At 40.1% G+C, this 25,216-nt stretch overlaps 1 long non-coding RNA gene across 1 annotated transcript; it reads left to right on the top strand.

Moving 5' to 3' along the window:
• Window positions 1-2,612: 2,612 nt before the first annotated feature.
• On the top strand, window positions 2,613-11,032 carry LOC145528369 (uncharacterized). Its single transcript, XR_014070345.1, has 3 exons — window positions 2,613-2,816; window positions 8,988-9,167; window positions 9,771-11,032. It is a non-coding gene; the product is annotated as an uncharacterized LOC145528369 (long non-coding RNA).
• The last annotated feature ends 14,184 nt before the right edge of the window (window positions 11,033-25,216 follow it).

Below are 25,216 nucleotides of genomic sequence, written 5' to 3'. Positions count from 1 at the left end.
GTTGAAGAAAGACTCCTTGAGGGTCCACCATGTGCCAAGCACAGTGCTGGGTGTTGGAGATGAGTGTTAATATCACCCGGGTTTTAACTCTAATCCCACCCCAGTCACAGAGCTCTCAGCCTCCCTTCTCCCGTGTTCCTCTGCCTTGGGAGAACATGGGATATTTGGGTCACTCATTGGCTGCTGGGTGGTCTGGGGTAAGTTGATCGGCTTCTCTGAGCCTTGTTTTCTTCAGTCACGAAAAGGACACTTGGACTCCTGCCTCATAGAGTTGAGAACATTGGACTTAACAGTGTGATTGTGCTTTGCTAAAAAGACCAGCTATGGAAGCTATATAAGGGGGAGTGATGACTAGCTCACTATTTACCTTTTGTCTCATCAAGGGTGCTTTTCAGGTAATTTATATCACCCTCCACTGAGATTATCTGCTGTTAGATTATAAGCTCCCAGTACCCTTAGCCTTGAGCTCACTTAGTCAAATATGATTATCAGAAAACCTTGGGACAAATGAATTATAAAAAGGCCACTTTTCCTTCAAGTGGTTATAGCCAACACCCAGGTGTTCTGCTTGGTTAGAGAACAAACTGAGTATCAGCTGTCTTTTCGCTGGGCACCCTTGTACTGTGCACAACCCACACAACTGCCCATGGTGAACCTGCTAGTACTTCACATGGTGCTTGGCACAAACTACATACCTAAATGTTTTCAAACTCAATTTATTACAGTCACTGTCATGCCCAGAATGCTGGCATTACATTTTCAATAAGATTACTTTAGCCATTGGATAGACTTAATGGATAAATTACAGATAAAATGTAAAAAGTCACAACAATGGGTTCTTTTCTCTTCTTAAAATGTTTCTCCCTTTAACTCAATCATGGAAATGATATAGTATCGCATTTTGTCTGAGTTTGCTGGACATAAACTGTACAGGTTTTTTGTTTCTTTGCTCTAAGTTTTCGTGATCATGAACTATGGGAAATCAACACTGACATGGACTAGGAGCAAAGCATGGAGGTGACACAAATTATTAAAGAAGGGCAGGTACGTCTTTATAGATATGGGGCTCCCCGTGATTAGGGAAGGGAGATGAAATAGAGAAGTTGAGACTAGCTTCCTGGGAAAGTTCCTTGTGATATGGAATATTTGTTGGTTTAACTCTTCTCCCTTTGCTTATTCTGTCTAGACAGTTTAGTTTCTAAAAGTAAAATCCTTGTTAGATGGAAGAGCTGAAAAGTTTCTCATTTATATATTCCATTTTGTAGTAGTAACATGGAAAGAAATCTCAAGAATGCACATCTACACAGATTTCATCCTCCACACCAGCTTCCAAGATGGTCAGATGCTTTTTCTACGGAGCAGAAAATGCAAGTCTCTCTAGAAGGGGAAAAAACAAACAAACAAACAGAATCTAGCTTTATGTAAATAACAAGGGAATGGGGTAAAAATGGAACTAAAAGATGGAATTGCTTTGTATGTGGGGCAGTTAACTTTAGTGAGATCCTAATGATTAGATTTTGGGCTCCTCAGGAAGCAGTGTGATCTTGAGGTATCAAAGGAAAAAGGATTTTTCATTTGAATCTAGAAAATGTAGACTCTGTCACTGGGCTGAAGGAGGAGCAAATGGTTTTTCAGCCACAAGAGGATTCCACAAATTCATATTCTTTTCGATTCCTCATTCTGATCCCCCACCCCGCCTGGCTTCTTTTATTTCCCTTTGAATTTGTGTTAAATTCATTACAGGCTCTTAAAGGAGAAAGGTTCTCAAGGGTTTAATAGAGATGTTAGATGCTATGAATAAAAAAAGGGAGGTGGGGAAGAGGAATTCACCATGGCTTCTTTGAACTAAACTGTAGTTCATCTCAAGTGCTTTCCCCCCTTTTGGAGAGAAATATACCCTTCTCCTCCAGGAAGCTCAAAGTCTCAAAGGCCTATATTAACTTGATCTTTGGGAATAGTGTTTTAATTTTTTCCATAATCATCATGCAAATTGATCATGATAATCTCTGGGAAGGAAAATAAGTGAACCAATGGCCTCATTAACTCCAATGCTAGGGGGACCCACGTCCCTAAGAGCTGGGGCCCTTACCCCACACTGGCCCAGGCCTTCTTTGTATGTGACGTGGTCCAGTCCCAAGCATAAGCTGTGACTTCCATCCCTGACCTGTTTAAATTGCCTCATGCATTTCACTCCTTTAAAAAATAATGGGGGAATAATTTGAAAGGTCCCAACCTTATAAAAGGGATGCTTGCATTCTCTAGGTTCCAGCCAACATCTCCAACTGTGCTATGACGGGATCATACCACTGATGGGCGTGTTTTATTCGGACCTTACCTTAGAGACACTGAGGTCTCAATATGCTTTGGACAATAAACTGAGTCTGTCGGGATTAAAATGTGTGACTCAGATGCCTAATTCTGAATGCTACTCTGCTGAATTAGGAGGGCTTGTATTTATTTATTTTTAAGAGTGTGTTTGTTTTAATTTTAATTTAACATGGAGAATGGCAGAGACAAATAGATCTGTCCAAAATAAACTAAGTAACAAATTTTTTGAGCTGTGGTGGTTATTAATTTCATGTAAGTGGCTCCTCTTTTTATTTTTATAAACTGTAAAATTCAAGAGGAAGCATAACCAAATGCAATATACTTTTATTGATTGCCTGCTAGGTGCCAAGCAAGGTGTTAAATGTTTTCAAATGCTGCCTTATTTATCCTTGTCTTACAGATGAGGAAAAGGGGATGGGAAGAGGTGAAATAGATTGCCCCGCTGGAAAACAGCCCCGTCATTTACAGATCTGCCTCACCGCTAAAAAGTGAGACACAATTGACATCATTGTTTGAAAATTAACTTCCTCGGAGCAGTATCGAGCTAGACTGTTTCTCAGTGGACCTTGTCCTTCCAGTGAGTTGTGAGGAAGGTACTAGAACTCGGAGCCAGTGGGTACTGTGTTTGGATGAGGACAGTAGGTGTCCAGGACTGTGTCTTGTGCCCACTATTACCTTCCACTGATTAATTATCCATGGCTGAAAAATAGATATCTGGCGAGTGAGTGCATGCTAAGTCACTTCAATCATGTCTGACTGCGACTTTATGGACTGGAGCCCACCAGGCTCCTCTGTCCATGGGATTCTCCAGGCAAGAACACTGATCTTCCCAGCTCAGAGATCGAACCTGCAACTCTTATGTCTCCTTCATTGGCTGGTGGGTTCTTGACCACTAGTGCCATCTAGGAAGCCCAGATATCACTTTGCTGTACACCTGAAACTAATACAACATTGCGAATCATACCAATATAAAATAACAAATTTAAATAACAAAAGAAAAACATTAAAGCTAAGAAAAAGAGAAAAAATATAACATTGGGTATAGAGAAATACAAATAAGTAATTAGCTGGGCGGGCTTCTCACCGAAGTGGTTTCTCTTGTTGCCTTAGCCCAGGCTCTAGGGTGCATGGGCTTCAGTAGTTGCTGTGCCAGGGCTCAGGAGCTGCAGTTCCTGGGCTCTAGAGCACAGGCTCAGTAACTGTGGTCCATGGGCTTAGTTGCTCCGTGGCAGGTGGGATCTTACTGGACCAGGGATCGAACCCATGTCTCCTGCGTTGGCAGGCAGATTCTTGGCCACTGAGCCACCAGGGAAGCCCCAGGTGACTTTAAAGTCAATTTGATCTCTCGCAAGAAATTCTGTAGTCAGTATGAACGGACACCTACTATCTGTAAGGTATTGCGTTAGAAGACAGTGAAATACACCTTCAGGAAACATTTGTTGAGTTTGGGCTACATGCTGGAACTTGTGCTATGAGCACCAGATACAAAGATAAAGGGGCCTGATTGCCTGGTTGGGAGGGTGGCTTTGTGAACATACACAGTCAGTATTAGATCGATGTCAAACAGCAGAGTGACTTGAAGACCTAAAGAAGACTTTGGAGATATAGGAACAGTTGAGCTGGGTTTTAAAGTTGTTTAAGTATGAGTTCTTCAGATGAAGATGTTGGGGGAAACACTTGCTATCTTGAGGGAACTTCATGTTTAATTTGACAAAGCTAGAGCATGTTAAGGCCTTCAAAACAGCCATAAACATGGTATAATTAGTGGGTCATGGAGCAGGGCTGGCACTACCATTCATTTACGGGCAGAATGGTGTTTTCTCAGACTACGCTTAGAAGAACAATGGTTCCTTGAGATGCCAATTGGTATTGACTGGGAAAACAGGAGGTTTGAAGGTCAAATAAAATGGAGGGAACACTTGGTTAGGCTGTAACATCGGATTTTTTTCTGCAAGACCTCAGACTCTTTAACACGCTGCTCTGCATGATTAATTTGCAAGAACTTGCCCTGAACCTCTTTGTCTCTCCCTTTTCATAGTGCACTCAGGGCTCCATGGGTCCCATGGCAGAAAAGACTGCTTTAAGATAGAGGCGGTTGTCACCTGTCTTTAAGAACTGAATGGTTTCTATTTCAGAAAGGAAATCTGGGCATCTGGGAGGAAGAATGCCAATGATGAGAGACCGGACGCAGGGCAGCTTATAACCGAATTGTTAAAATCTTCTAGGCAAAAGAAACAAACAGGAGTCAGAATTAAAGCACTTACGCCGTGGAATGCAGTGGAGAAATTGAAAGAGACTCAGCTGGTAGCCTGGATACTTTGAGACCATATGGGGGTGCTGATGAGAAAAAAATATATGAGGGTGACACCCTAGTGTCTAGTTGGGATACTTGGACAGTGAAGAGAAATGATAGGTAGAAGATGAGAAGATGAATTCCATTTGGGCATGGTATAACTGAGGTGTCTATAAGACCTCTCAGTAGAGCTGGTCAACTCAGCCAAGGGTTGGGGACCCTGATCCCCATCTCAAGACACACAGGATCACAATTTTATTCTTCTACGATGCTTCAAATGACTATTATCCAAAGGTATCTCAGGATTTACTGTTATTGTGTTGCTTAACAATAAATATATAGAAATGCAGGTAATAGAGAGCTGTGTTTAATAGAAAGAGGAATGTGAGTCAATGATTGACTGTATTTATTCAACTACTAGCGTGTTCCTAGCCTAGCAACTGTGTGTGTGTGTGTGTGTGTGTGTGTGTGTGTGTGTGTGTTAGTCGCTCAGTTGTGTCTGACTCTTTGCAGCTCTATGGACTGTAGCCCTCCAGGCTCCTCTGTACATGGGATTCTCCAGGCAAGAGTACTAGAGCAGGTAGCCATTCCCTTCTCCAAGGGATCTTTCTGACTCAGAGATCAAACTCTGGTCTCCAGCACTGCAGGCAGAATCTTTACTGTCTGAGATACCTGGGGAATCCTAGCAATAGTACATAAGGGAAAAGCAAGCAAAGAAACAAAAATAATAAATACATAAAAAAAGAAAGACAAGGAAAAGAAAAATACACAACCTTTGTTCGAGGACATTACTGTCTAAAGCTTACAGAAAATGTTGCAAGTGGTTGGATTTCTCTTTTGGGATTTTTGGACATTCTGCTTGCTAGATGGGGCTTCCCTGGTGGCTCAGGCGGTAAAGAATCCGCCTGTAATGCAGGAGACCTGGGTTTGATTCCTGAATCAGGAAGATCCCCTGGAGAAGGGAATGGTTACCCACTCCAGTATTCTTGCCTGGAGAATTCCATGGACAGAGGAGCCTGGCAGGGTACAGTCCATGAGGTTGCGAAGAGTTGGACACGACTGAGTAACTAAGCATGATGACTTGCTAGATGAGCTAGGGCAAGTTATATAACTTCTTAAAGCTTGGGTGTTCTCATTTGTAAATTTTTATCTATAGAATATTAGTACAGAAGTTGTGAGGATTGCTAACGTTAAACTAAAATTTATTTACCGTATTTTGAATGAATAAAATAAATTTCTTTAAGAAATAATATATGCATTGTGATCCATTAATACATTTCACTATTTTTATTTGATTTCCAGTTAATCTCAAATAATAACTTGTCTATTTGAATTGCAAAAATCAAGCTGGTTTGAATTAAAGAAGTGTGAAAAATTCTTGGGTTGGCAAAATACGTAACACTTTCATCAATTAAAAATAGGTAAAATGTGTTAAAAATAATGAAAAGTTCATATTTTAATTGAACTGGCTTTTCACAAGCCTATATTTTATGAAGCTTAATGAAACAAAAATTGAAATGGTGCCCATTATGAAACCTGTGTTAATTGTTATGATTCTCATAAAGTTCATATGATTCCAAAAAGTTTTGCAGGTATACCAGCTCGAAATGTACAGTACTTGTCTTTCATTCTCTCTGGATGTATTTTTGGTAATAAAGACCAATTATGCACCTTGGCAAACAGAGCATTTGCTAAATTGAAAACTTCCTTTAAAAACACTAGAAACTTTGGACATGATACTGCCAAAACTGCAGGGTGCTTTTGCTAACCTGACAAAACTTTCTTTGTTCTTTCTGGCTTCATCAAGAGCAAAGCTGTTTCTCCACTTTACTCTTACCCCAACACTGTCATCGTCTTAAATATCCTTGTGCTAGAAGGCACTGCAATATTAATTAAAAATACAGTCTAATTATTTACCCTAGTTGGTTCACACAAACCTCTACAGTATAATCAGTGCACTCCCTTATGGGGTTTCACAGCATTTTGGACTGAAATAGAAAGGTTTGTTACTGACTTATACTTGGCTCATGAGTGTAATTAAGTATAACCTACAATTCACCTTTAGGTCACTAGATCAAACATAACTTATCTGGCCAATGTCGAAAAGTATGGGCTGCATTGACTGGTGGGCGGCATACACGAATGGATGGAACTTTTAATTTACCTCCGGGCCTCTCAGAGAACATGTGGAGTGTTTCCGAAGACAGAGGGAAAGCAGAGGGTTACCAAATCAGTCACTGACTTCAGACAGTCCTCAGGACAAGGCACCATAAACCACACCTGGGGACAGCTCGTCTGTGACTGTGGTTAGTGACCATCAGCAGCCTAGAGTGGCAGACAGATATTTTCTAGCTGTTACAAGTGTGGTGTGAAGACCCTGGGTGTGCCTGGTCCTGAATCATCCGGTGAGCGTGTCTTTTGGAAGCTCAGCATAGAAATGTTGCTAGGCCTAGCGGAGTGGTCAGATCTGTCTTTAAAATCTTTTGTCCTAGGGCTTATCTGTCATTGTTTAATAAGGGAGAAATTTCTTCTGGAAGGACCCACAGAGGGCCCATTGGTCTCCTCCATAAACATGGCTTAGAAAGAGTGACAGTAACGAAACTACTTTATTGGCATAAAATGTCCAAATGTTACCCACACCACCTTAAAATTTAAATTGCCGTCTGGGAGTCCTGTTCAGTTTGAAATGTCCAGCTGGCTGGCCTGAGGAAGAAACAAAGGGACAAGCAACCACATGAAAAAGTTTGGACAACAAGGAACAATAGTAAGAATAAAATAATATTTGATTCTAGTTATTGAAACTCATTAGAACTCAGACTGATTGAACTGTACATTCTTTGATAGACATGGTGGAAGATGAGATTCTGTTCTTAAAAGTTGTTTGGGTGAGGTATGGAAGACTTTGAGTATCTTGAATGTTTTGTATCTTTTTAAAAACTTTTTATTTTATATTGGAGTACAGCCAATTACGGAGAAGGCAATAGCACCCCACTCCAGTACTTTTGTCTGGAGAATCCCATGGATGGAGGAGCCTGGTGGGCTGCAGTCCATGGGGTCGCGAGGAGTCAGACATGACTGAGCGACTTCACTTTCACTTTTCCCTTTCATGCATTGGAGAAGGAAATGGCAACCCACTCCAGTGTTCTTGCCTGGAGAATCCCAGGGACGGCAGAGCCTGGTGGGCTGCCGTCTATGGGGTCGCACAGAGTTGGACACGACTGACGTGACTTAGCAGCAGCAGCAGCATAGCCAATTAACAATGTTTTGATAGTTTCAGGTGGACAGCAAGGGGACTCGGTCATACATATATATCAATCCAGTCTGCCCCAAACTCCCCTCCCATCCAGGATGCCACATAACATTACAGTGGGTCCTTGCTGGTTATTCATTATATGTAGCAGTATATATGTGTCTACCCCAAACTCCCTAATTATTCCTTCCCCCATCCTTCCCCTTTGGTAACCATAAGTTTGTTCTCTGTCTGAGTCTGTTTCTGTTTTGTAAATAAGTTCATTTGTATTATTTCTTTTTTAATGATGTAGTTTTACCTACATAAGCTATTCAATAGGAAATCTTAAAAAAAAAAGTTCAATTGGAAGATCATTGCTTTACAGTGTTGCATTGCTTTCTTCCAAACAACAGTGTGAATCAGCTGTAAGTATACATATATCCGCTCCCTCTTGAGCCTCCCTCCATCCCCATCTCACCCTCTAGGTCATCACAGAGCAGTAGGTTGAGCTCCCTGTGTTATATAGCCACTTCCCACTAGATATCTATTTTGAAAATGATAATGTATATATTTCAGTACTACTTGCTCCATTTGTCCCTCTCTCCTTCCCCAGGTGGCTCAGTGGTAAAGAGTCCGCCTGCCAATGCAGGAGACACTGGAGATGCAGGTTTGATCCCTGGGCTGGGAAGATCTTCTGGAGGAGGAAATGGCTACCCATTCTAGTATTCTTGCCTGGAGAATCCCGTGGACAGAGGATCCTGGCAGGCTACCGTCCATGGGGTCACAAAAGGGTCAGACACGACTGAGTGACTAACGCTAGCTGTTATCATCCCTCCTTCCTCAGCATGTCCACAGGTCCCTTCTCTAGGTCTGTGTCTCTATTCCTGCCCTGCAAATAGGTTCATCAGTACCATTTTCCTAGGCTCCATGTATGTGTGTTAACATAGATATTACAAACAAAGAAAGTTATAGGGCAACGTCCCTGATGAACGTAGGAAGATCTTAATTCATCCAGAGTCTGAAATAGTGGCGGGTATTTTCAATGACTTTCCTGATTGAATTGAACCTGATGTTTTGTCTGAGATAAGTTAAGACTTCAGGGTAGAAATGGGCTAACTCTCTTTTACAATTCGACAGATAGTAGCTGTCAGGAAGGTAAATTGAGACACCAAAGGAAGATAGTACACGAAGCTCTCCTGGGAGGTTCTGTGAAGAGGAAATAGGACAAAGCAACCAGAGGTGGTGGTGTTCGCGTTCTGCCTGCAGAGAAGAGACTGTGAGCTGGAGGCTCTGATTCACAGAAACATCAGAGGTCAGGTGAGATATAAAGTCAAACAGAAAGAGATATATATGTACCGAAAAGATTTCATTTTATAATGAGTTGATTTTGGGAGTAGGTTGAATCCACTGGAAAGCGTTATAAGACCCACCACATCTGCCCAGTGGATACACTGTTCACCCATCCATTCACTCAACAGTATTCATGGAGCACTTACTACAGCTGGTCACTAGGATATGCAAAAACAAAAGCCCTTGACCTCACAGAACTTACACTCAGGTGAAGTGTCCAAGGGGAGAAGGCTTTCACTATCCACTGGGAACGTGGACAAAGGGGAGGACCGCTTTAGGTGTGGAGGGGAGGTGGACAGGGTCCCATCATACCGGTTCTTGTACTTTTAACGTTCAGAGAAATGACGAGCCACTGATGATTTTTAAGTAGGGAACTAAAATGATCAGATTAGCTTCTAAGGGTCCTCTTTCAGCATCCTCATGGCTTCTGTCCATGTTCCGTTTCTCCCTGCTGCCCATGTAGACAGAGTTTTCTAACAACCTCAGAAAACTGAAGGGAACAGAGGAACTTTGGTCCAGGGAACCGGAGAACTGGAAATGGATGAAAATGTTATTATTTTTTTTTTTCAGTTGAATTTGGACTCTGGAAGCCACTGGGACTTCCCTGGTGGCTCAGATGGTAAAGAATCTGCCTGTAATGCAGGAGACCTGGGTTCGATCCCTGGGTCAGAAGATGCCCTGGAGGAGGGCATGGCAACCCACTCCAGTTTTCTGGCCTAGAAAATCCCACAGACAGAGGAGCCTGGTGGGCTACTGTCTATGGACTTGCAAGTAGTCGGACATGATAGAGTGACTTTCATTCACTCACTTGGACTCCTGGGACCTACACCTGGACCACACAGTAGCTCTCCATGGTTGCCCTGGGTCTGATGCACTCTTCTCCTGCCCTAGAAGCCTTCCCAAACAGCTGATCACACCATGTTCCAACACGGAACCCTCTATCGGCTGCCTCGGGCTACATCCTCAGAGTCCAGTCTCTCCACAGATTGGTCCTGTCAGTCTGCCCTGTGCTGTTTATCCATGAGGTTTAATTACACAAGAGTACTTCCTAAACTGCTTCCGTAGATGCAAGTTTACTGAGATGTTAAAAGATGCTCTACAAAAATGGGAGGCGAGTTGATGAGTCAAGCAGACTGATAAAACAAATCCAAAGTATGATAACATCCTCCCTTTGAGACTCATAAGGTAGTTAACCTCACTAAAGGCTCTGAGAAACGCTGCAAAATCTTCTTTAACCCAGCACTTCTTGAGCATAGTTAACAGCAAATTCTCTCTTCTACTTAACACCTATGGTCACCTGGTTGAATGGTTTGGGAAACACTCTTAAGCTAACCCTTCACTTTTGCCAGGTTGGTCTGTCTAACCCTAGATGTGCCTTTGAACTTCCCCTGCCTTGGTTTGCCTTATCTGTTCCCTGTTTTGGAAAATTCTTCATTAATAATTCTATCCTTCTAATCTCATCCAATTCAAATGCCATCTCCTTCGTGAAGCCCACCTTGATTATTCCACCCCAGAATGATGTTGCTTTAAGTACACATATATCCCCTCCCTCTTGTGTTATACAGCAGCTCCCCACATTTTACACCATTTTACACATGGTAGTGTATAAATGTTGATTGTGCTTTCTCAGTTCATCCCACCTTCTCCTTCCCCCTCTGTGTTCACAAGTCCATTTTCTATGTCTGTATCTCTATTCCTGCCCTGAAAATAGGTTCATCAGTACCATATATGTATACTTATAACCAATTCACATTGTTGTATAGCAGAAACTAACACAGCATTGTAAAGCAATTATCCACCAATTAAAAATAAAAAATGTGTTATCAAGCTTATTATAAAAGCAGAATGATGGTGCTCTTTTTCTGACTTTTAACACATTTTACTTCCTGCCTCATATTGCTCATGAACAATAATGTTTACAGTATTATCCTTTCCGTGTTTAGAGCTGTGAAATGAATGGATCAGTCTCTTGAAGGGACTGATAGTTTTACTTTTTACATGAAAGAATTATGAAAGAACATGAGTGCTGTAATAAGACAAATAGCCGTTCCTGTCACATTTAAGCTAAGCAGCTGCATGACTTTGGACAACTTACCCAGCCTCAGTTAACTCTCAGTTTCCTCATCTGTAAAATAGGGATGATAAACTGCCTCCTTGTTAGACATTGGGCCTTCTTGGTGACTCAGATGGTAAAGAATCTATCTGCAACGCAGGACACCCGGGTTCAATCCCTGGGTTGGGAAGATCCTCTGGAGAAGGAAATGGCAACCCACTCTGGTATTCCTGCCTGTGAAATCCCATGGACGGGGAGTCAAGTGGGCTAGAGTCCTTGCGGTCAAAAGAGTGGGATGCACACGACTGAGCAACTCACACTTTCATTTTATTAGAGGCTTCGTGAAGATCAAATGAGACCACGGTCAGTATCCAACATGTTGTAAGCAATTAATACACGCAGGCTCCAATTATTATTATAATTTCTGTTACTACTGTGTGTGTGTGTTTACTCAGTTGCTCAGTCATGTCCATGGGATTTCCCAGGCAGGAATACGGAAATAGGTCACCATTTTCTCCTCCAGGGGATCTTCCTGACCCAACGATCAAATCCACCTCTCCTGCCTTGACAGGTGGATTCTTTACCACGGAGCCACTGGGAAAGCCCTTAGTACTACTACAAAAAAAATCTCTTTTTTTTGTTTTAGTGACTGCAACATGTACAATATTCCAGGACATCAAAATTCTGAATAGTTTGATATTTTGGCATCCGAAAAGACTGCTTCTCTCTTGGCGGAGAGCAGGATATTGGATATACCCACTGCCTAGTAGGAAATGGTTTTCTTTCCAGAGAGGAAGGGAATGTGGCTATAATAGCCATGCTTCCTAGATTTTCTGGTCCACCCAGATTTTAAGAGCAAATCTCATCAGCAAACAAAGAATTTGTCCAATGAATCTGATTTCTGGTTCATTGTGAACGCTGTGCGTTGTGCAGAGAGGTGTTTAGTTCTCGCTTGTGACTGATTTGCCTGGTCTGTGGCCTGGATATCAGGAACCTGGCACTCGTGAATCAGCGGCTGGGCAGGATCAGCACTTGACTGTGTTAGTCTAGTTTTCCCTTGAATCTTGACATGTGATTGTCTGATATCAAACTTCAACAAAAGAAAATGCCAAAGATTCTTTTGTATCATACATGGTAATTATCTGTGAATTAAGATAAAAGAACAGGATATATGTATACATATTTTCATGTTTCTACTCAGTCTCAGTCAGTAAATATTTATTGAGTACCTACTATGTGCTAGGCACAGTTATGGGCAGCTGTGATATAATAGTAAGCAAAAGACATATCTTGGGACTTCCCTGATGGTCCAGTGGCTAAGACTCTGAGCTCCCAAAGCAGGGGGCCAGGGTTTGATCCCTAGGCAGAGAGCGAGATCCTACATGCCGCAACTAAAACCTGGCACAGCCAAATAAATTATTTTAAAAAGTCATACCAAAAAATATCTGTTAAAAAAAAAAAAAGACAGACATCTCTATTATAATGGAGCTTAATTCTGTCTGGAGAAGACAGAAAACAAACAAGTAAACAGATGAAGATATTATACATGAAGTGGTGGGAAATGCTACGAGAAAAATCAAAGCAAAGGTAGGCGGGATGCAGAGCTAAGGAGATCAGGGAAGGTTCTGGGTTAGGATGACATTTGAGCAAAGGTGTGAAGGAAATGTGAGAAGCATGTAGGCTAAGGAACTCTGGAAGGGAAAAGAACCCTGTCACCTAATATGGAAGAGGAGAAAGCTGAGATAAAGGGAAAGAATGGCTTGATGTTAGATAAAGAAACACACTGGATTTTCTGGCCACGTCAAGTTTGTATTTTATCTGATGTAAAGGAATTGGGAAGCCATTTGTGCACGTTAAGGCAAAGTACTACATTTGCCTTTTTAAAAGATCCTGCTGGCAGCAGAGAGTGGAGAGCAGGTTGGAGAGAGCCAAGTGGGTATGGAGAGAGGGGTGGAGGGATATGAAATAGCTCAGGTAGGAGATGATGCTGACTTGGACTGGACCAGGGTTTATCAGCCTCAGCACTAGTGATATTTTGAGCTGCATAATCTTTGCTGTTGAGGGCTGCCCTGGGCACTGTAGGCTGCTTAGAAGTTGCCCTGGTCTCTACCAACTGGATGTCAGTAGCATCCTTTCTCCCCAGGTGTGACCGCTCTAGATGAATATCCGCAGAGAGGCAAAATTGTGCCCAGTTGAGAGTCACTGGACTGTGCTGCTGGTAGAGATGGATGGAGGAGGACGGATGTGAGAGGTCTTGGAAGGCAAGAGTCAACGAGAGGTGATGTACGTGGGCTGGTAATGGAGAAAACGAAGAGGGAGAGAGAGGAGCCAAGAGACTGGCCTGGATGCTGTGCTTCGGCTGTCACGTTGGAGGAGGGGTGGGCTTGCTGCTGAAGATACTGGTTCAGTTCTGGAAGGGCAGCACTGGGCAGCCCACGAGACCCCTCTCTCCTGCTGAGTGGAGGTGGGAGCAGCGAGGCCTGGAATACGGCAGAGGGACCTGGGGGAGGGGCAGGTTTCTACACTGGTGACTGGGGCCATGATGGGAGGAGATGGAACCAATCAGGGAGCTATCCAGAGGGAGAAAGGAAAGACGAGCGCTGAGGGTAAAGCCGTGGAAACCCGGAGGATTGAAGCCTTCATGCAGAGCCAGCCAAAAGGCCAGAAAACTCCCCGGGGCCTGTGATAACCTGGCCCCTACGCAGGAAATGGCGTGGGGGTCAAGACAGCGGGCTCTGAGTCCAGTGACATGTGTGCTTGCCTCCTGATTCCACCACTTAAATTTACATGCCTGTGGGTACATTTCTTAGCCTTCCTAACCCTTGCAGTGATGCTGGGAGGGATTAGATGCAGTGCTGTATTGAACATCTTTCACTTGGTGCCTGGCTTGTAGGAGGTCCTCAGTTAGTGGTAAATGTAGAAAGAGGTGTGGAGAGGCACAAAACTTCAGATGCTGCATATACTCGGGGATGGAGATGTTCTCTGAAGAGGGTCAGTTGGAGGCGCTCGGCTGCGTGCACAGAAGGAGCAAAAGCATCTCAAGCAGCGAGTGTGCCTAAGTAGGATCTGCTGAAACCCTACACAGCCCCAAGGGGGTAAGGTAATGAAAGGTGTTTTCCTCCCTCCAGGACAGGTGCTCAACTGATACAATTTAGAGTCTCAAATTCCAGAGCTTATTTGTTTGTTCTACATACAAGTTAGCCCAGCTCAGCACACCTGTGAACTAAGATGTTATGATGCACCCAAGCCTGTCTTTTATTAAGCTCTTTGCAAGCCGTCAAAATAAGACCAAATGTCCATGCGTCACTAAGTATGCACATGGACGTAAAACGAGCCGTTGTGAGGACTGCACGATGAAGAGCTCAAAATAGCACGTGAATCCTGGGGCTCTGGAAAATACAGTTACATGATTAATGTAACCAGCATTAGATATAAAATGAAATTAAATATTTTATATAGCGAGAAATGCCTACACACACATAAAATTCCCTGTTAGTTGTATTTGAGGTTTAGCCATGTTGAATCGATAAAAAATGATTTAGAACGGATGGCTTCCAGCAGCTGGTTGCGCTTTCAGTCTTCCATAAAGAAGTTAAAATTAATTTTAATATGTTGATGGTGCTTATTGATGATAATATTCATAATAAATATCCATTGGAAAAATTCTCTGGCACATCTATGTGACAGGGAGGTCAAAAATGTTAATGACAATCACAACTACAAAATGCAATTCAGTCAATTACTTTAATTAAATCTAAAACTACTTTATGTCTTCTCATTTATACAGTAAACTAATAGTGGAGAAAGGGCATCATCTTTATCTGGCTCGTTTCAGCGTCCAAAGATGCGGTCTCAGGTTGTGTTTTCACACTGGTAGCTCTTACATCCTTGTGGAACATTTAAAGTAATTATGGGTCTTACAAGTAATGCTTCTGCTTCTATGAAGGGGAAAAGGGTAGAGAGTTCCTTCTGAATGCAGTTTTATAGAAAGAGAGTTTTCCCTTCACAGATGCTAATCTTGTATTTACAGACTGGGTTATGTTGGACGGAGCCAACATTCCATGGTAAATGGTAGAAGCGTCTACATTTCAGTGAATCCTTTTTAATTATATTGTTTGGTATCAGAAGAAAAGGAACGCAGCTGTCTGAGTTCTCACTGTCACACAGGTTACAGTGCTCCCAACTCACTCAGTTCTTACAACCCTAACAAATACTTTTTTAAAAAAAAATTGGGGGGCCATATTAAACTTTAGAACCCTTATATCTTAATGTTATTGAACTTGGGAAGTAGAAAGGTGAACATTTTAAATAATAAATCAATCAATCAACAGTTTATTCAGTATTTTTACACAGTCATTTAATACCTACTATGTGCTAAAATTGTTGTGGGCATCCAAACACAGCTATAAATTACACAAGTGAAATCCTGACCCTCCCCTTAAGGGGCTTACATTTTGTTTGGAAAGAAATGAGAAAACAAACAAGTGAATTGAATAATACTAGACAGTGGCAAAGATCATAGGGGAAAAAAGTAGGATGATGGTGAAACTAGATCAGTTGTGTCTGACTCTTTGCGACTCCGTGGACTATACAGTCCATGGGATTCTCCAGGCTAGAATACTGTAGTGGGTAGCCTTTCCCTTCTCCAGGGGATCTTCCCAACCCAGGTCTCCCATACTGTGGGAGGATTCTATACTGTCTGAGCCACCAGGGAAGCCCAAGAATACTGGAGTGAGTAGCCTATCCCGTCTCCAGCGGATCTTCCTGACGGAGGAATCGAACCAGGGTCTCCTGCATTGCAGGCGGATTCTTTACCAACTGTGCTATATGGTAGGGTGACAAACTTTTCAAGTTTGCCCAGAGTTATTCTGGTTTTGAAGTAGGAAATGACAACCCACTCCACTATCCTTGCTTGGAAAATTCCAGAGACAGAGAACCCTGGCAAGGTCTGCCTGGGGTCGCAAAGAGCTGGACCCAACTGAGCACATTCACATGCTTTCTGGTTTTAGCATAGAAAGTCTTGCATCCCAGGAAAATCTTCTGGTCCAGGCAAACTGAGGTAATTGGCTGCCCTTGTAGTGGGAAAGAGAATGACTAAGAGAAACCCATCTTTTGGATGAGGAGTCAGGGAAGGCCTTCCTAGGGGGTTGACATTTGAGTCGAGACAAGAATGATACAAAAGAGGCGTCTTCAGATTTCTGTCGAACCATCAGGATGAGGCTCATCCCCTCCTAGAGAGGTTCCAAACAGAAATTTGTGTTTTGAGAATATGAGTAAACACTTATGGAATATTTTCCATGGGTCAGACAATATTTCATATCATTCAATTCCTAAGTCCAAGTAGTAGGCAATGTTACTCCCATTTTACAAGTCAGACATAAAGTGACAAGCATTGTCTGAAGTCTTGAGGCTAATGAGTAGAGAGTTGGATAAAATTTTGCTCTGGCAGTTTGACCTATTTTAGGGAGAAACAATCATTTCCTGCTTGGAGAGGTGATAGAAACAGAACTTTAATTTCACAGAACCCAGATTCTTGCTATATTGCCCATGAAAACTTCTCTAAACTTGATTAGCTTGGACATTATTCTTTATCTAATCTAGACCTGATGACATCTGGGTTAAGCAGCCTCTAAAGAGTCAGATACTTCCTAAAGAGCTCAAGATTCCTTGGGGAAATATGATGGGGTACAAAGGTAGGACTTGGAGTTTCTGAAAATCACAGATGAGGTAAAAAGCAAAAAATAGACTCTTTCTTTTAAGCGTAACTGTAATTCTATTTATCTCTGAGCTAGTGTTGCCTGTAGACAAATTAGGAGGCATATATTTTTGTCTTATTACTTAGCTTCTGGCATGGGTGCATTCCTTAAGTCTTTTCAGAGCAGACCTTGTATACTATATCTTTGGATTTTCCATTGCAACTAACAGGTCCTTGCATTTAGTGTGAAATCTATAAACATTTGCTGAAATTCAAATATTTGGAGGATCAGCATTGGTATCCTAATAAAGTTATGATTACAATTTTTAGTAATTTTCTACAAGATAAATTCTAAAGTGACTCACTCCTGGGTTTGGCTAACAATCACTTGGACCTCAAAAAGAAGACTATCCCTTGCCATAGTTGTACTTTAACCTAACTCATGCCATGATGACAAGTTCTGCATGTCTGCATTTATTTGCATTAAAATACACAGAAAGCAATCCTAGAATGGTAGAATGAGGACACTGAAAAAGCTACTCCCCCACAAAAGCAATGAGAACACTGGCAAAAATCACCAAAAACAACTTTTTCAGAACTCTGAAAATTAACCAAAGGCTTACAGTAACCCCCAAAGTGTTTATTCAAGGAAGATGACTAAATCATGATAAGAGGAGTGAGTGCTGTGACGTTTTAACTTACTCACGTCCCCTCCCGCTCTTCCCAGATCTGCAGTAGCCTTGAACACCAACCGCCTCATAAACATGGTAGGTATGAAAATGATTGGTCTAGAAGCCACCGAAGGGGGAAAAATGATATTGAAGCCCCCACAGGCCCCATCCCCAGAAATCTGTCACTATTTCATCTCAGTCTCACAATTTGTCTTTATTTGATCTGATTCAGAGCTCACTTTACAAACTGCCTTTTCTCTAGGGTCTTGGTTAAAAATAATCAGTGGCACTGTTAAAGTCAACCAGTATCTGAGTTGCTGATGACAGTTGGAGCTAGCAAGAGACTAAACAGAACATTAAAAAGGAAGAACTGAGGAGTAAGAGTAATGAAAATAAAAACTTCTACAGCAACAAATCTTGAGCTGAGGGGGATCTTATTTACATCGTGCTTTTTAAAGTGTTGTTTTCCAAAGAAACAGGAAAATATGGCTTACACCTAGGGAAAAAACAATGAAAACAACCCTTGAATTAGCTCAGGTGTTGGACTTATAAGACAAGAACTTTAAAAGAACAAAGGGAAGGTATATCTAAATAATTTAAAGAAAATATGAGACTATTTGACCAAGGAGATAACATCAATAAAAAGATAGAAATTACATAAAAAAAAAAAGAACAAAATAGGATTTTTGGAGTTGAAAAATACAAAAATTGAAATGAAAAATATGCTAGAGGAGCTCAAAACATATTTGAATTGACAGAGGAAAGAAAGACTGAGCTTGAAGATAGTTTATTGAGATTACCCAGGCTGAGGAACAGAAAGAAAAAAAAATGGGTAAAAAAAAATGGTGCCTCAGAAATCTATGGAACATTATCCAATGTATATGTGTAATGAGAGTTGCAGAAAAAAATGTGAAAGAAAAGGGTTGAAAAATATTTGAGGGAATAATTGCTGATATCTTCCAAATTTGATGAAAAACATTAACCTGCATATTCAAGAATTTCAAAAAACTCCAAGTAGTACAAACTTAGAGAGATCCACTTTTAGCCACATCATGAAATTAATCCCAGATAAAACTGGAGATTGTGGCTAGCACACCTGGTCCACAAGAAACACTAAAAAGGATTCTTCAGGCTGAATAATTAAAATGATGCTGGTTAATAACTCACAAATATATGAGTACTTATAAAGGTCCTCCATAGGCAAATATAGAAGATGGGTGTAAAGTGTTTTGGCTTTTAAAACTTTTCGTGTCTTATTTTATTTAAAAGTCAACTATGTAAGGCAAGAACTTTGTTGATGTACTTACAATGTTTAAAGCTAATGACAATAGTTGCACAAAAAAAGGGAAAAAAATGGAGGTATATTGGTGCAAAGTTTTGGTATTAGTATGGAAATTAGGTTGGTATTCATCCAAACTAGATTATTGTAAGTTAGGATGTTTATTATAATACCCAGGGCAACTACTAAGAAAATAAAAACTAATAGCAAGGACATTAAAATAGTATACTATTGAAATATCTAGTTAATGCAAAATAAAGCAGTTATGGATGAATGGTAAAACAAAAAAGACGTAAGCTATATAGAGAATAAATAGCAAAATGGCAGATATAAATCCTATCCTATCAGTAATTACCTAATGTAGATGGACTAGCCACTTCAATCAAAGGCAGAGATTGGAAAAAATGGATAAAAACTTGATCTGACTATATGCTGTCTATAAGAGAAACACTTTAAATCAAAGGCGCAAATAGATTGAAAGTAAAAAACAAAACGAAAAACCTATACTAACAAATAGTAACCAAAAGAGCACTGGAGTGGTTAGACTAAGTCATATTAAATAGGCTTTAAGACAAGTTTTTGCTATATGTGAAGAATGACACTTTATAATAATAAAAGGATCAGCCCATTAGGAAGACTTAGTGATAAACATATATGCACCCCAGAGTACTGAAATCTATTAAACAAAATCTGACATAATTGAAGTGAGAAATAGAGAATTCCACAGTAATAGTTGGAGACTTCAATAGTCCACTTCCAAAAATGAATAGAACAACTAAACAGAAAATTAAAAAAAAAACCAGAAAGCTCAAACAATAGTGTAAACGAACAAAACCTGACAGACATCTATAGAACTCTCCACCCAACAACTACAGAATGCAAATTCTGTGGGACATTCTTCAGCAAAGACCATATTAAGTTTCAAAAGTTCAGAGTTCAAAGTGTTAGTCACTTAATTGTGTCCAACTCTTTGCAACCCCATGGACTATAGCCCACCAGAATCCTCTGTCCATGGGATCCTCCAAGCAAGAATACTGGAATGGGTTGCCCTTCCCTTCTCTAAGGGATCTTCCCACTCCGGGTATTAAACTCAGGTCTCCCATATTACAGGCAGATTCTTTACTGTCTGAACCACGAGGGAAGCCCATAATAAGTTTAAAAGGACTGAAATCACACAAAGTATACAAGTACATTCTTTGACTACTGTGGAATGAAATTAGAGATCAATAACAAGGATTTTTAGGAAAGATACCAATATATGGAAATAAAACTACATTTTGTGGCTCAGCTGGTAAAGAATCCCCTGCAATGCGGGAGACCTGGGTTTGATCCCTGGGTTGGGAAGACCCCCTGGAGAAGGGAAAGGCTACCCACTCCAGTATTCCGGCCTGGAGAGTTCCATGGACTGTATAGTCCATGGGATCGCAAAGAGTCGGACACGACTGAGCGACTTTCACTTCACAAATAATCAATGGGCCAAAGAATAAATCACAAAGACAAATTATTAAATACTTTGAGTTAATGAAAAGGAAACAAAACCTACAAAACTTATGGGATGCAGCTAAAGCAATGCTTATAGCAAATTTATGCTGCTAGGCTCAGTCACTCAGTTGTGCCTGACTCTTTGCCACCCCATGGACTGTAGCCCAAGACACTCCTCTGTCCATGGAATTTTCTGGGCAAGAATACTGGAGTGGGTTGCCATTTCCTACTCCAGGGGGTCTTCTCCATGCAGAGATTGAATCTGCTTCTCCTTCATCTCCTGAATTTCAGACAGATTCTTTACCACTGAGCCACCTATGCTGCTAAGCACCTATTATTAATATATTAAAAGGAAGAAAGAGCTCAAATCAATAGCCAAAACTTCTGCCTTAAGAAACTAGAAAAAGAAGAGCATATTAAACCCAAAGCACACAAGGGAATAATAAAGAATAGAACTGCAATAAATGGAATAGAGAATAGAAAACAATAGAGAAAATTATTTGGTTATTTGGAAAGATCAACAAAATTGACAAATCTTGGGAATTCACTGGCAGTTGAGTGGTTAGGACTCCATACTCTCCATACAGGGGGCATAGGTTCAATTCCTGGTCAGGGAACTAAGATCCTGCAAGCCATTAGTGAAAGTAACTCTGTTGTGTCCAACTTTTTGCGACCCCATGGACTATATGGTCCATGGAATTCTCCTGGCCAGATTACTGGAGTGTGTAGCCTTTCCCTTCACCAGAGGATCTTCCCAACCCAGGGATTGAACCCAGTTCTCCCGCATTGAGCAGATTCTTTACCAGCTGAGCCACAACTGGGAGCAGCCAAAAAGAAAAAAGAGAAAAGACTCAAATTACTAAAAATTAGGAACAAAAGAGAGACATCTTAACTTACCTTACGAACATAAAAGAGGATTGTAAGGGAAAACTGTAAATTTGCTAACAAATTATATAACCTGGATGAAATGAATAAATGACTAGAAACACACAAACTACCGATACTGATTTGAGAAGAAATAGAATAAGCAAATAGACCTATAAAAAGTAGAGATTGAATTAGAAATCAAAACAATTCCCACAGCAAAAAGCCAAAACCTAGATGGCTTCACTTATTACATCTTTCAAATATTAAAAAAAAAAAAATACACAATGAGACCAGTATTACCCTGATGTCAAAACCAGAAACGACATCACAAGAGCTACAGACTATTATCCTTTCATAGCATAGCTGTAAATATCCCCAACAAAATACTAACAAACCAAGTTCAGCATCATAGAAAATGGATCATTTACCATGATGAATTTAGCATATGAAACTTTAACAGGATTAAGTTAGCATCTGAAATTCAGTCTATTTGATACAATGTATTAATGGAATAAAAAATAGATACCACATACTCTTCTTAATAGAAGTAGAAAAAGCATTTGACAATATTCAACATCCATTCATGATAAAAACCCTGAACAAACCAGGAATAGAAGAGAATTTTCCTAAACTGTTCAGATTACCCATGAAAGATATATAGCTACAGGCATACTTAGTGGTGAAAGATCAAGATCAGAAACAAAATCAGGATAAAGACAAGGATGTCTGCTCTTTCCACTTCAATTCTACATCATACTGGCTATTCTAGCCAGAGCAATTGGACAAGAAAAGGAAATAAAAGACATCTATCTAGACTAAAAGGAAAGAAATAAAACTATTTGAAAATGACTAATCTTGTAGAAAAATCTTAAGAAGTTCACTAAAAGATTGTTAGAGCTAATAGATGAGTTTAGCAATGTTGCAGAATACAAGATCAATACAAAGAAATCAATTGTTCATTAGTAATGAAAACTTGGAAATAAAATTAAGAAAATAATTTCATTTTTTGTTGTTTAATTCTTTTTTTTCTTTCCATTTTATTGAGGTATACTTGACATATAACACTCTGTAAGTTAAAAGTGCATAGCATTTGACTTACATACATCATGAAATGATTAACATAGTAAGTTTAGCTAACATCCATCACCTAATGTTGTTTTTAGTTACTAAGTAATGTCCAACTTTTGCAACCCCATAAACTTGGGATTTCCCTGGCAAGAATACTGGAGAAGGTTGCCATTGCCTTCTCCAGGGGATCTTCCGGATCCAGGGATTGAACCTGGGTCTCCTGAATTGCAGGTGGATTCTTTACCATCTGAGACTCCAGGGAAGCCCATCATTTAACATAAATACAAGATAAAAGAAAGAGAAACAAAAACTGATCTTTTTCCCTTGGGATAACTCTTAGGATTTACTCTTTCAACTCTCATGTGTAACGTACATCAGTGTCAACCATATTAACCATAACATCCCCATTATTACTTATCTTCTAACTGGAAATTTGTGCTTTTTGACCACCTTCAACCAATTCCCTCTTCCCCTAGCCCCACCTCTGATAACTACAAATCTGACGTCTTTTTTTTGGTGAGTTCGTTTTTTGAAGTAAAACTGACCAACAGCATTATGTTAGTTCCTAGTGCTCAACATAGTGATTTGTTATTTCTGCACTTTATAAAATAATCACCATGATAAGTCTAGTTGTTATGCCATCTGTCTCCATACAAAGATACTGCATTATAACTGAGTGTACCTCTTATGCTGTCATTTTCATCCCCAGGACTCATTTATTTTGGTACTAGGAGTTTGTCCCTCTTAATCCCCCTCAACTCTTTCACTCATCCCCCATACTCCTCCCCTCTGGCAACCACTAATTTGTTTTCTGTGTCTATGAGTCTGTTTCTGCTTTGTTATGTCCCTTTGTTTGGCTTTTTATTAGATTCAATGTATAAGTGGAATCACGTGGTATTTGTCTTTCCCAGTCTGACTTATTTCACTTAGCATAATACCCTCTAGGTTTATTCAGGTTGTAGCAAATGGCAAAATTTAATTCTTTTTAATGGCAGAGTAATATTTCATTGTCTAATATGCATATTCTTTGTTTCATCGGGCACTTAGGTTGCTTCCATATCTTGGCTATTGTGAATAATGCTGCAATAAACACAGAGGTGCATATATCTTTTTGAATTATGTTTTTTTTTTCTTTGTAAAAATAGACAGAAGTGAAATTGTTGGAATGCATGGTAGTTCTATTTTTAAATTTTTATTTCAAATATTTGTTTTGTTTCACTTCTTCCTATTTTTATTATTTTGAGGAACCTCCTTAATGTTCTCCATAGTGGCTGTATCAATTAATATTCCCACCAACAGTACAGGAGGGTTACATTTCTCCAAATCTTTGCCAGCAGTTGCTAGTTGTCTTTTTGATAATAGCCATTCTGACAGGTGTGAGGTAATATCGTATTGTAGATCTGATTTGCATTTCCTTATGATTAGTGATGTTGAGCATATTTTCATGTGTCTGTTGACCATTTGTATGTCTTATTGGGAAAAATGCCTATTCTTGTTCTCTGCCCATTTTTCAGTTGTTTGTTTGATGTTGAGTTGTGTGTGTTCTTTGTATATTTCAGATATTAACCCCTTATCAGATATATTGTTTGCAAATATTTTCTCGCATTCAGTAGTCAGCCTTTTCCTTTTGTTGACAATTTCCTTTGCTGTGCCAAAGCTTTTTAATTTGATATATTCCCATTTGTTAATTTTTGTTTCCGTTGCCTAAGGAGACATATCCAAAACCATATTGCTAAGACTAATGTCAAGGAGTTTTCCTTCTGGGATTTTTATGGTTTTAGGTCTTACATTTAAGTCTTTAATCCATTTTGAGTTTATTTTTTAAATAGTTGAGAAAGCAGTCCAGTTTAATTTTTTGCGTGTAACTGTTCAATTTTCCAAACACTATTTATTCAAGAGGCTGTCTTTTCCTCGTTGTATATTCTTGTCTTGTTTCAAATTAATTGACCTTATAAGTGTGGGTTCATTTCTGAATTCTCTATTCTATTCCATTGATCTATATGTCTGGCTTTTTAAATTTTGGCCGGTATCTTACTGTTTTTTTGTTTGTTTGTTTGTCTCTTTTGAACTTTTAATTTTGTATTGGGATATAGCCAATTAACAATGTTGTGATAGCTTCAGGTGGACAGAAAAGGGACTCAGTCATATATATATATGCCCTCTTCCATCCAGACTGCCACATAACATTGAGCAGAGTTCCATGGGCTATATAATAGGTCCTTGTTGGTTATTCATTTTAAATAGAGCAGTGTGTACATGACCATCCCAAACTCCCTAACCATCCCTTCCCCCCAGCAACTGTAAGTTCATTTTATAAGTCTATGAGTCTCTTTCCGTTTTGTAAGTTCACTTGCATCATTTATTTTTAGATTCCACATATAAGGAATTCATACAATATTTATCCTTCTCTATCTAACTTACTTCACTCAGTATAACAATCTCTAGCTCCATCCATATTATTCCATGGCATTATTTCATTCATTTTAATGGCTGGGTAATTTTCCCTTGTGTATATGTGCCACATCTTTATCCATTCCTCTGTCAATGGACATTTAGGTTGCTTTCATGTTTTGGCTTTTGTAAACAATGCTGTAATGAACACTGGGGTGAATGTATCCTCTCAGATCATGTTTTTCTCCAGATATATGCCCAGGAGTGGGATTGCAGGGTCATATGGTAGCTCTATTTTTAGTTTTTATAAGGAACCTCCATACTGTTGTCCACCAACAGTGTAGGAGGGTTCCCTTCTCTCCACACCCTCTCCAGCATTTATTGTTTGTGGATTTTTTTCATGATAGCCATTCTGGCTGGAGTGAGGTGATATCTCATTGTAGTTTTGATTTGCATTTCTCTAATAATTAGCGATGTTGAACATCTCTTTGTGTGCCTATTGGCCATTTG

This window comes from Giraffa tippelskirchi, chromosome 12, assembly GCF_054371585.1.
Source record: "Giraffa tippelskirchi isolate mGirTip1 chromosome 12, T2T-mGirTip1v1.2.pri, whole genome shotgun sequence".
Classification (NCBI taxonomy): domain Eukaryota; kingdom Metazoa; phylum Chordata; class Mammalia; order Artiodactyla; family Giraffidae; genus Giraffa; species Giraffa tippelskirchi.
The sequence above is the reverse complement of the archived record's forward strand: the minus strand, read 5'-3'. Positions and strand labels throughout refer to the sequence as shown.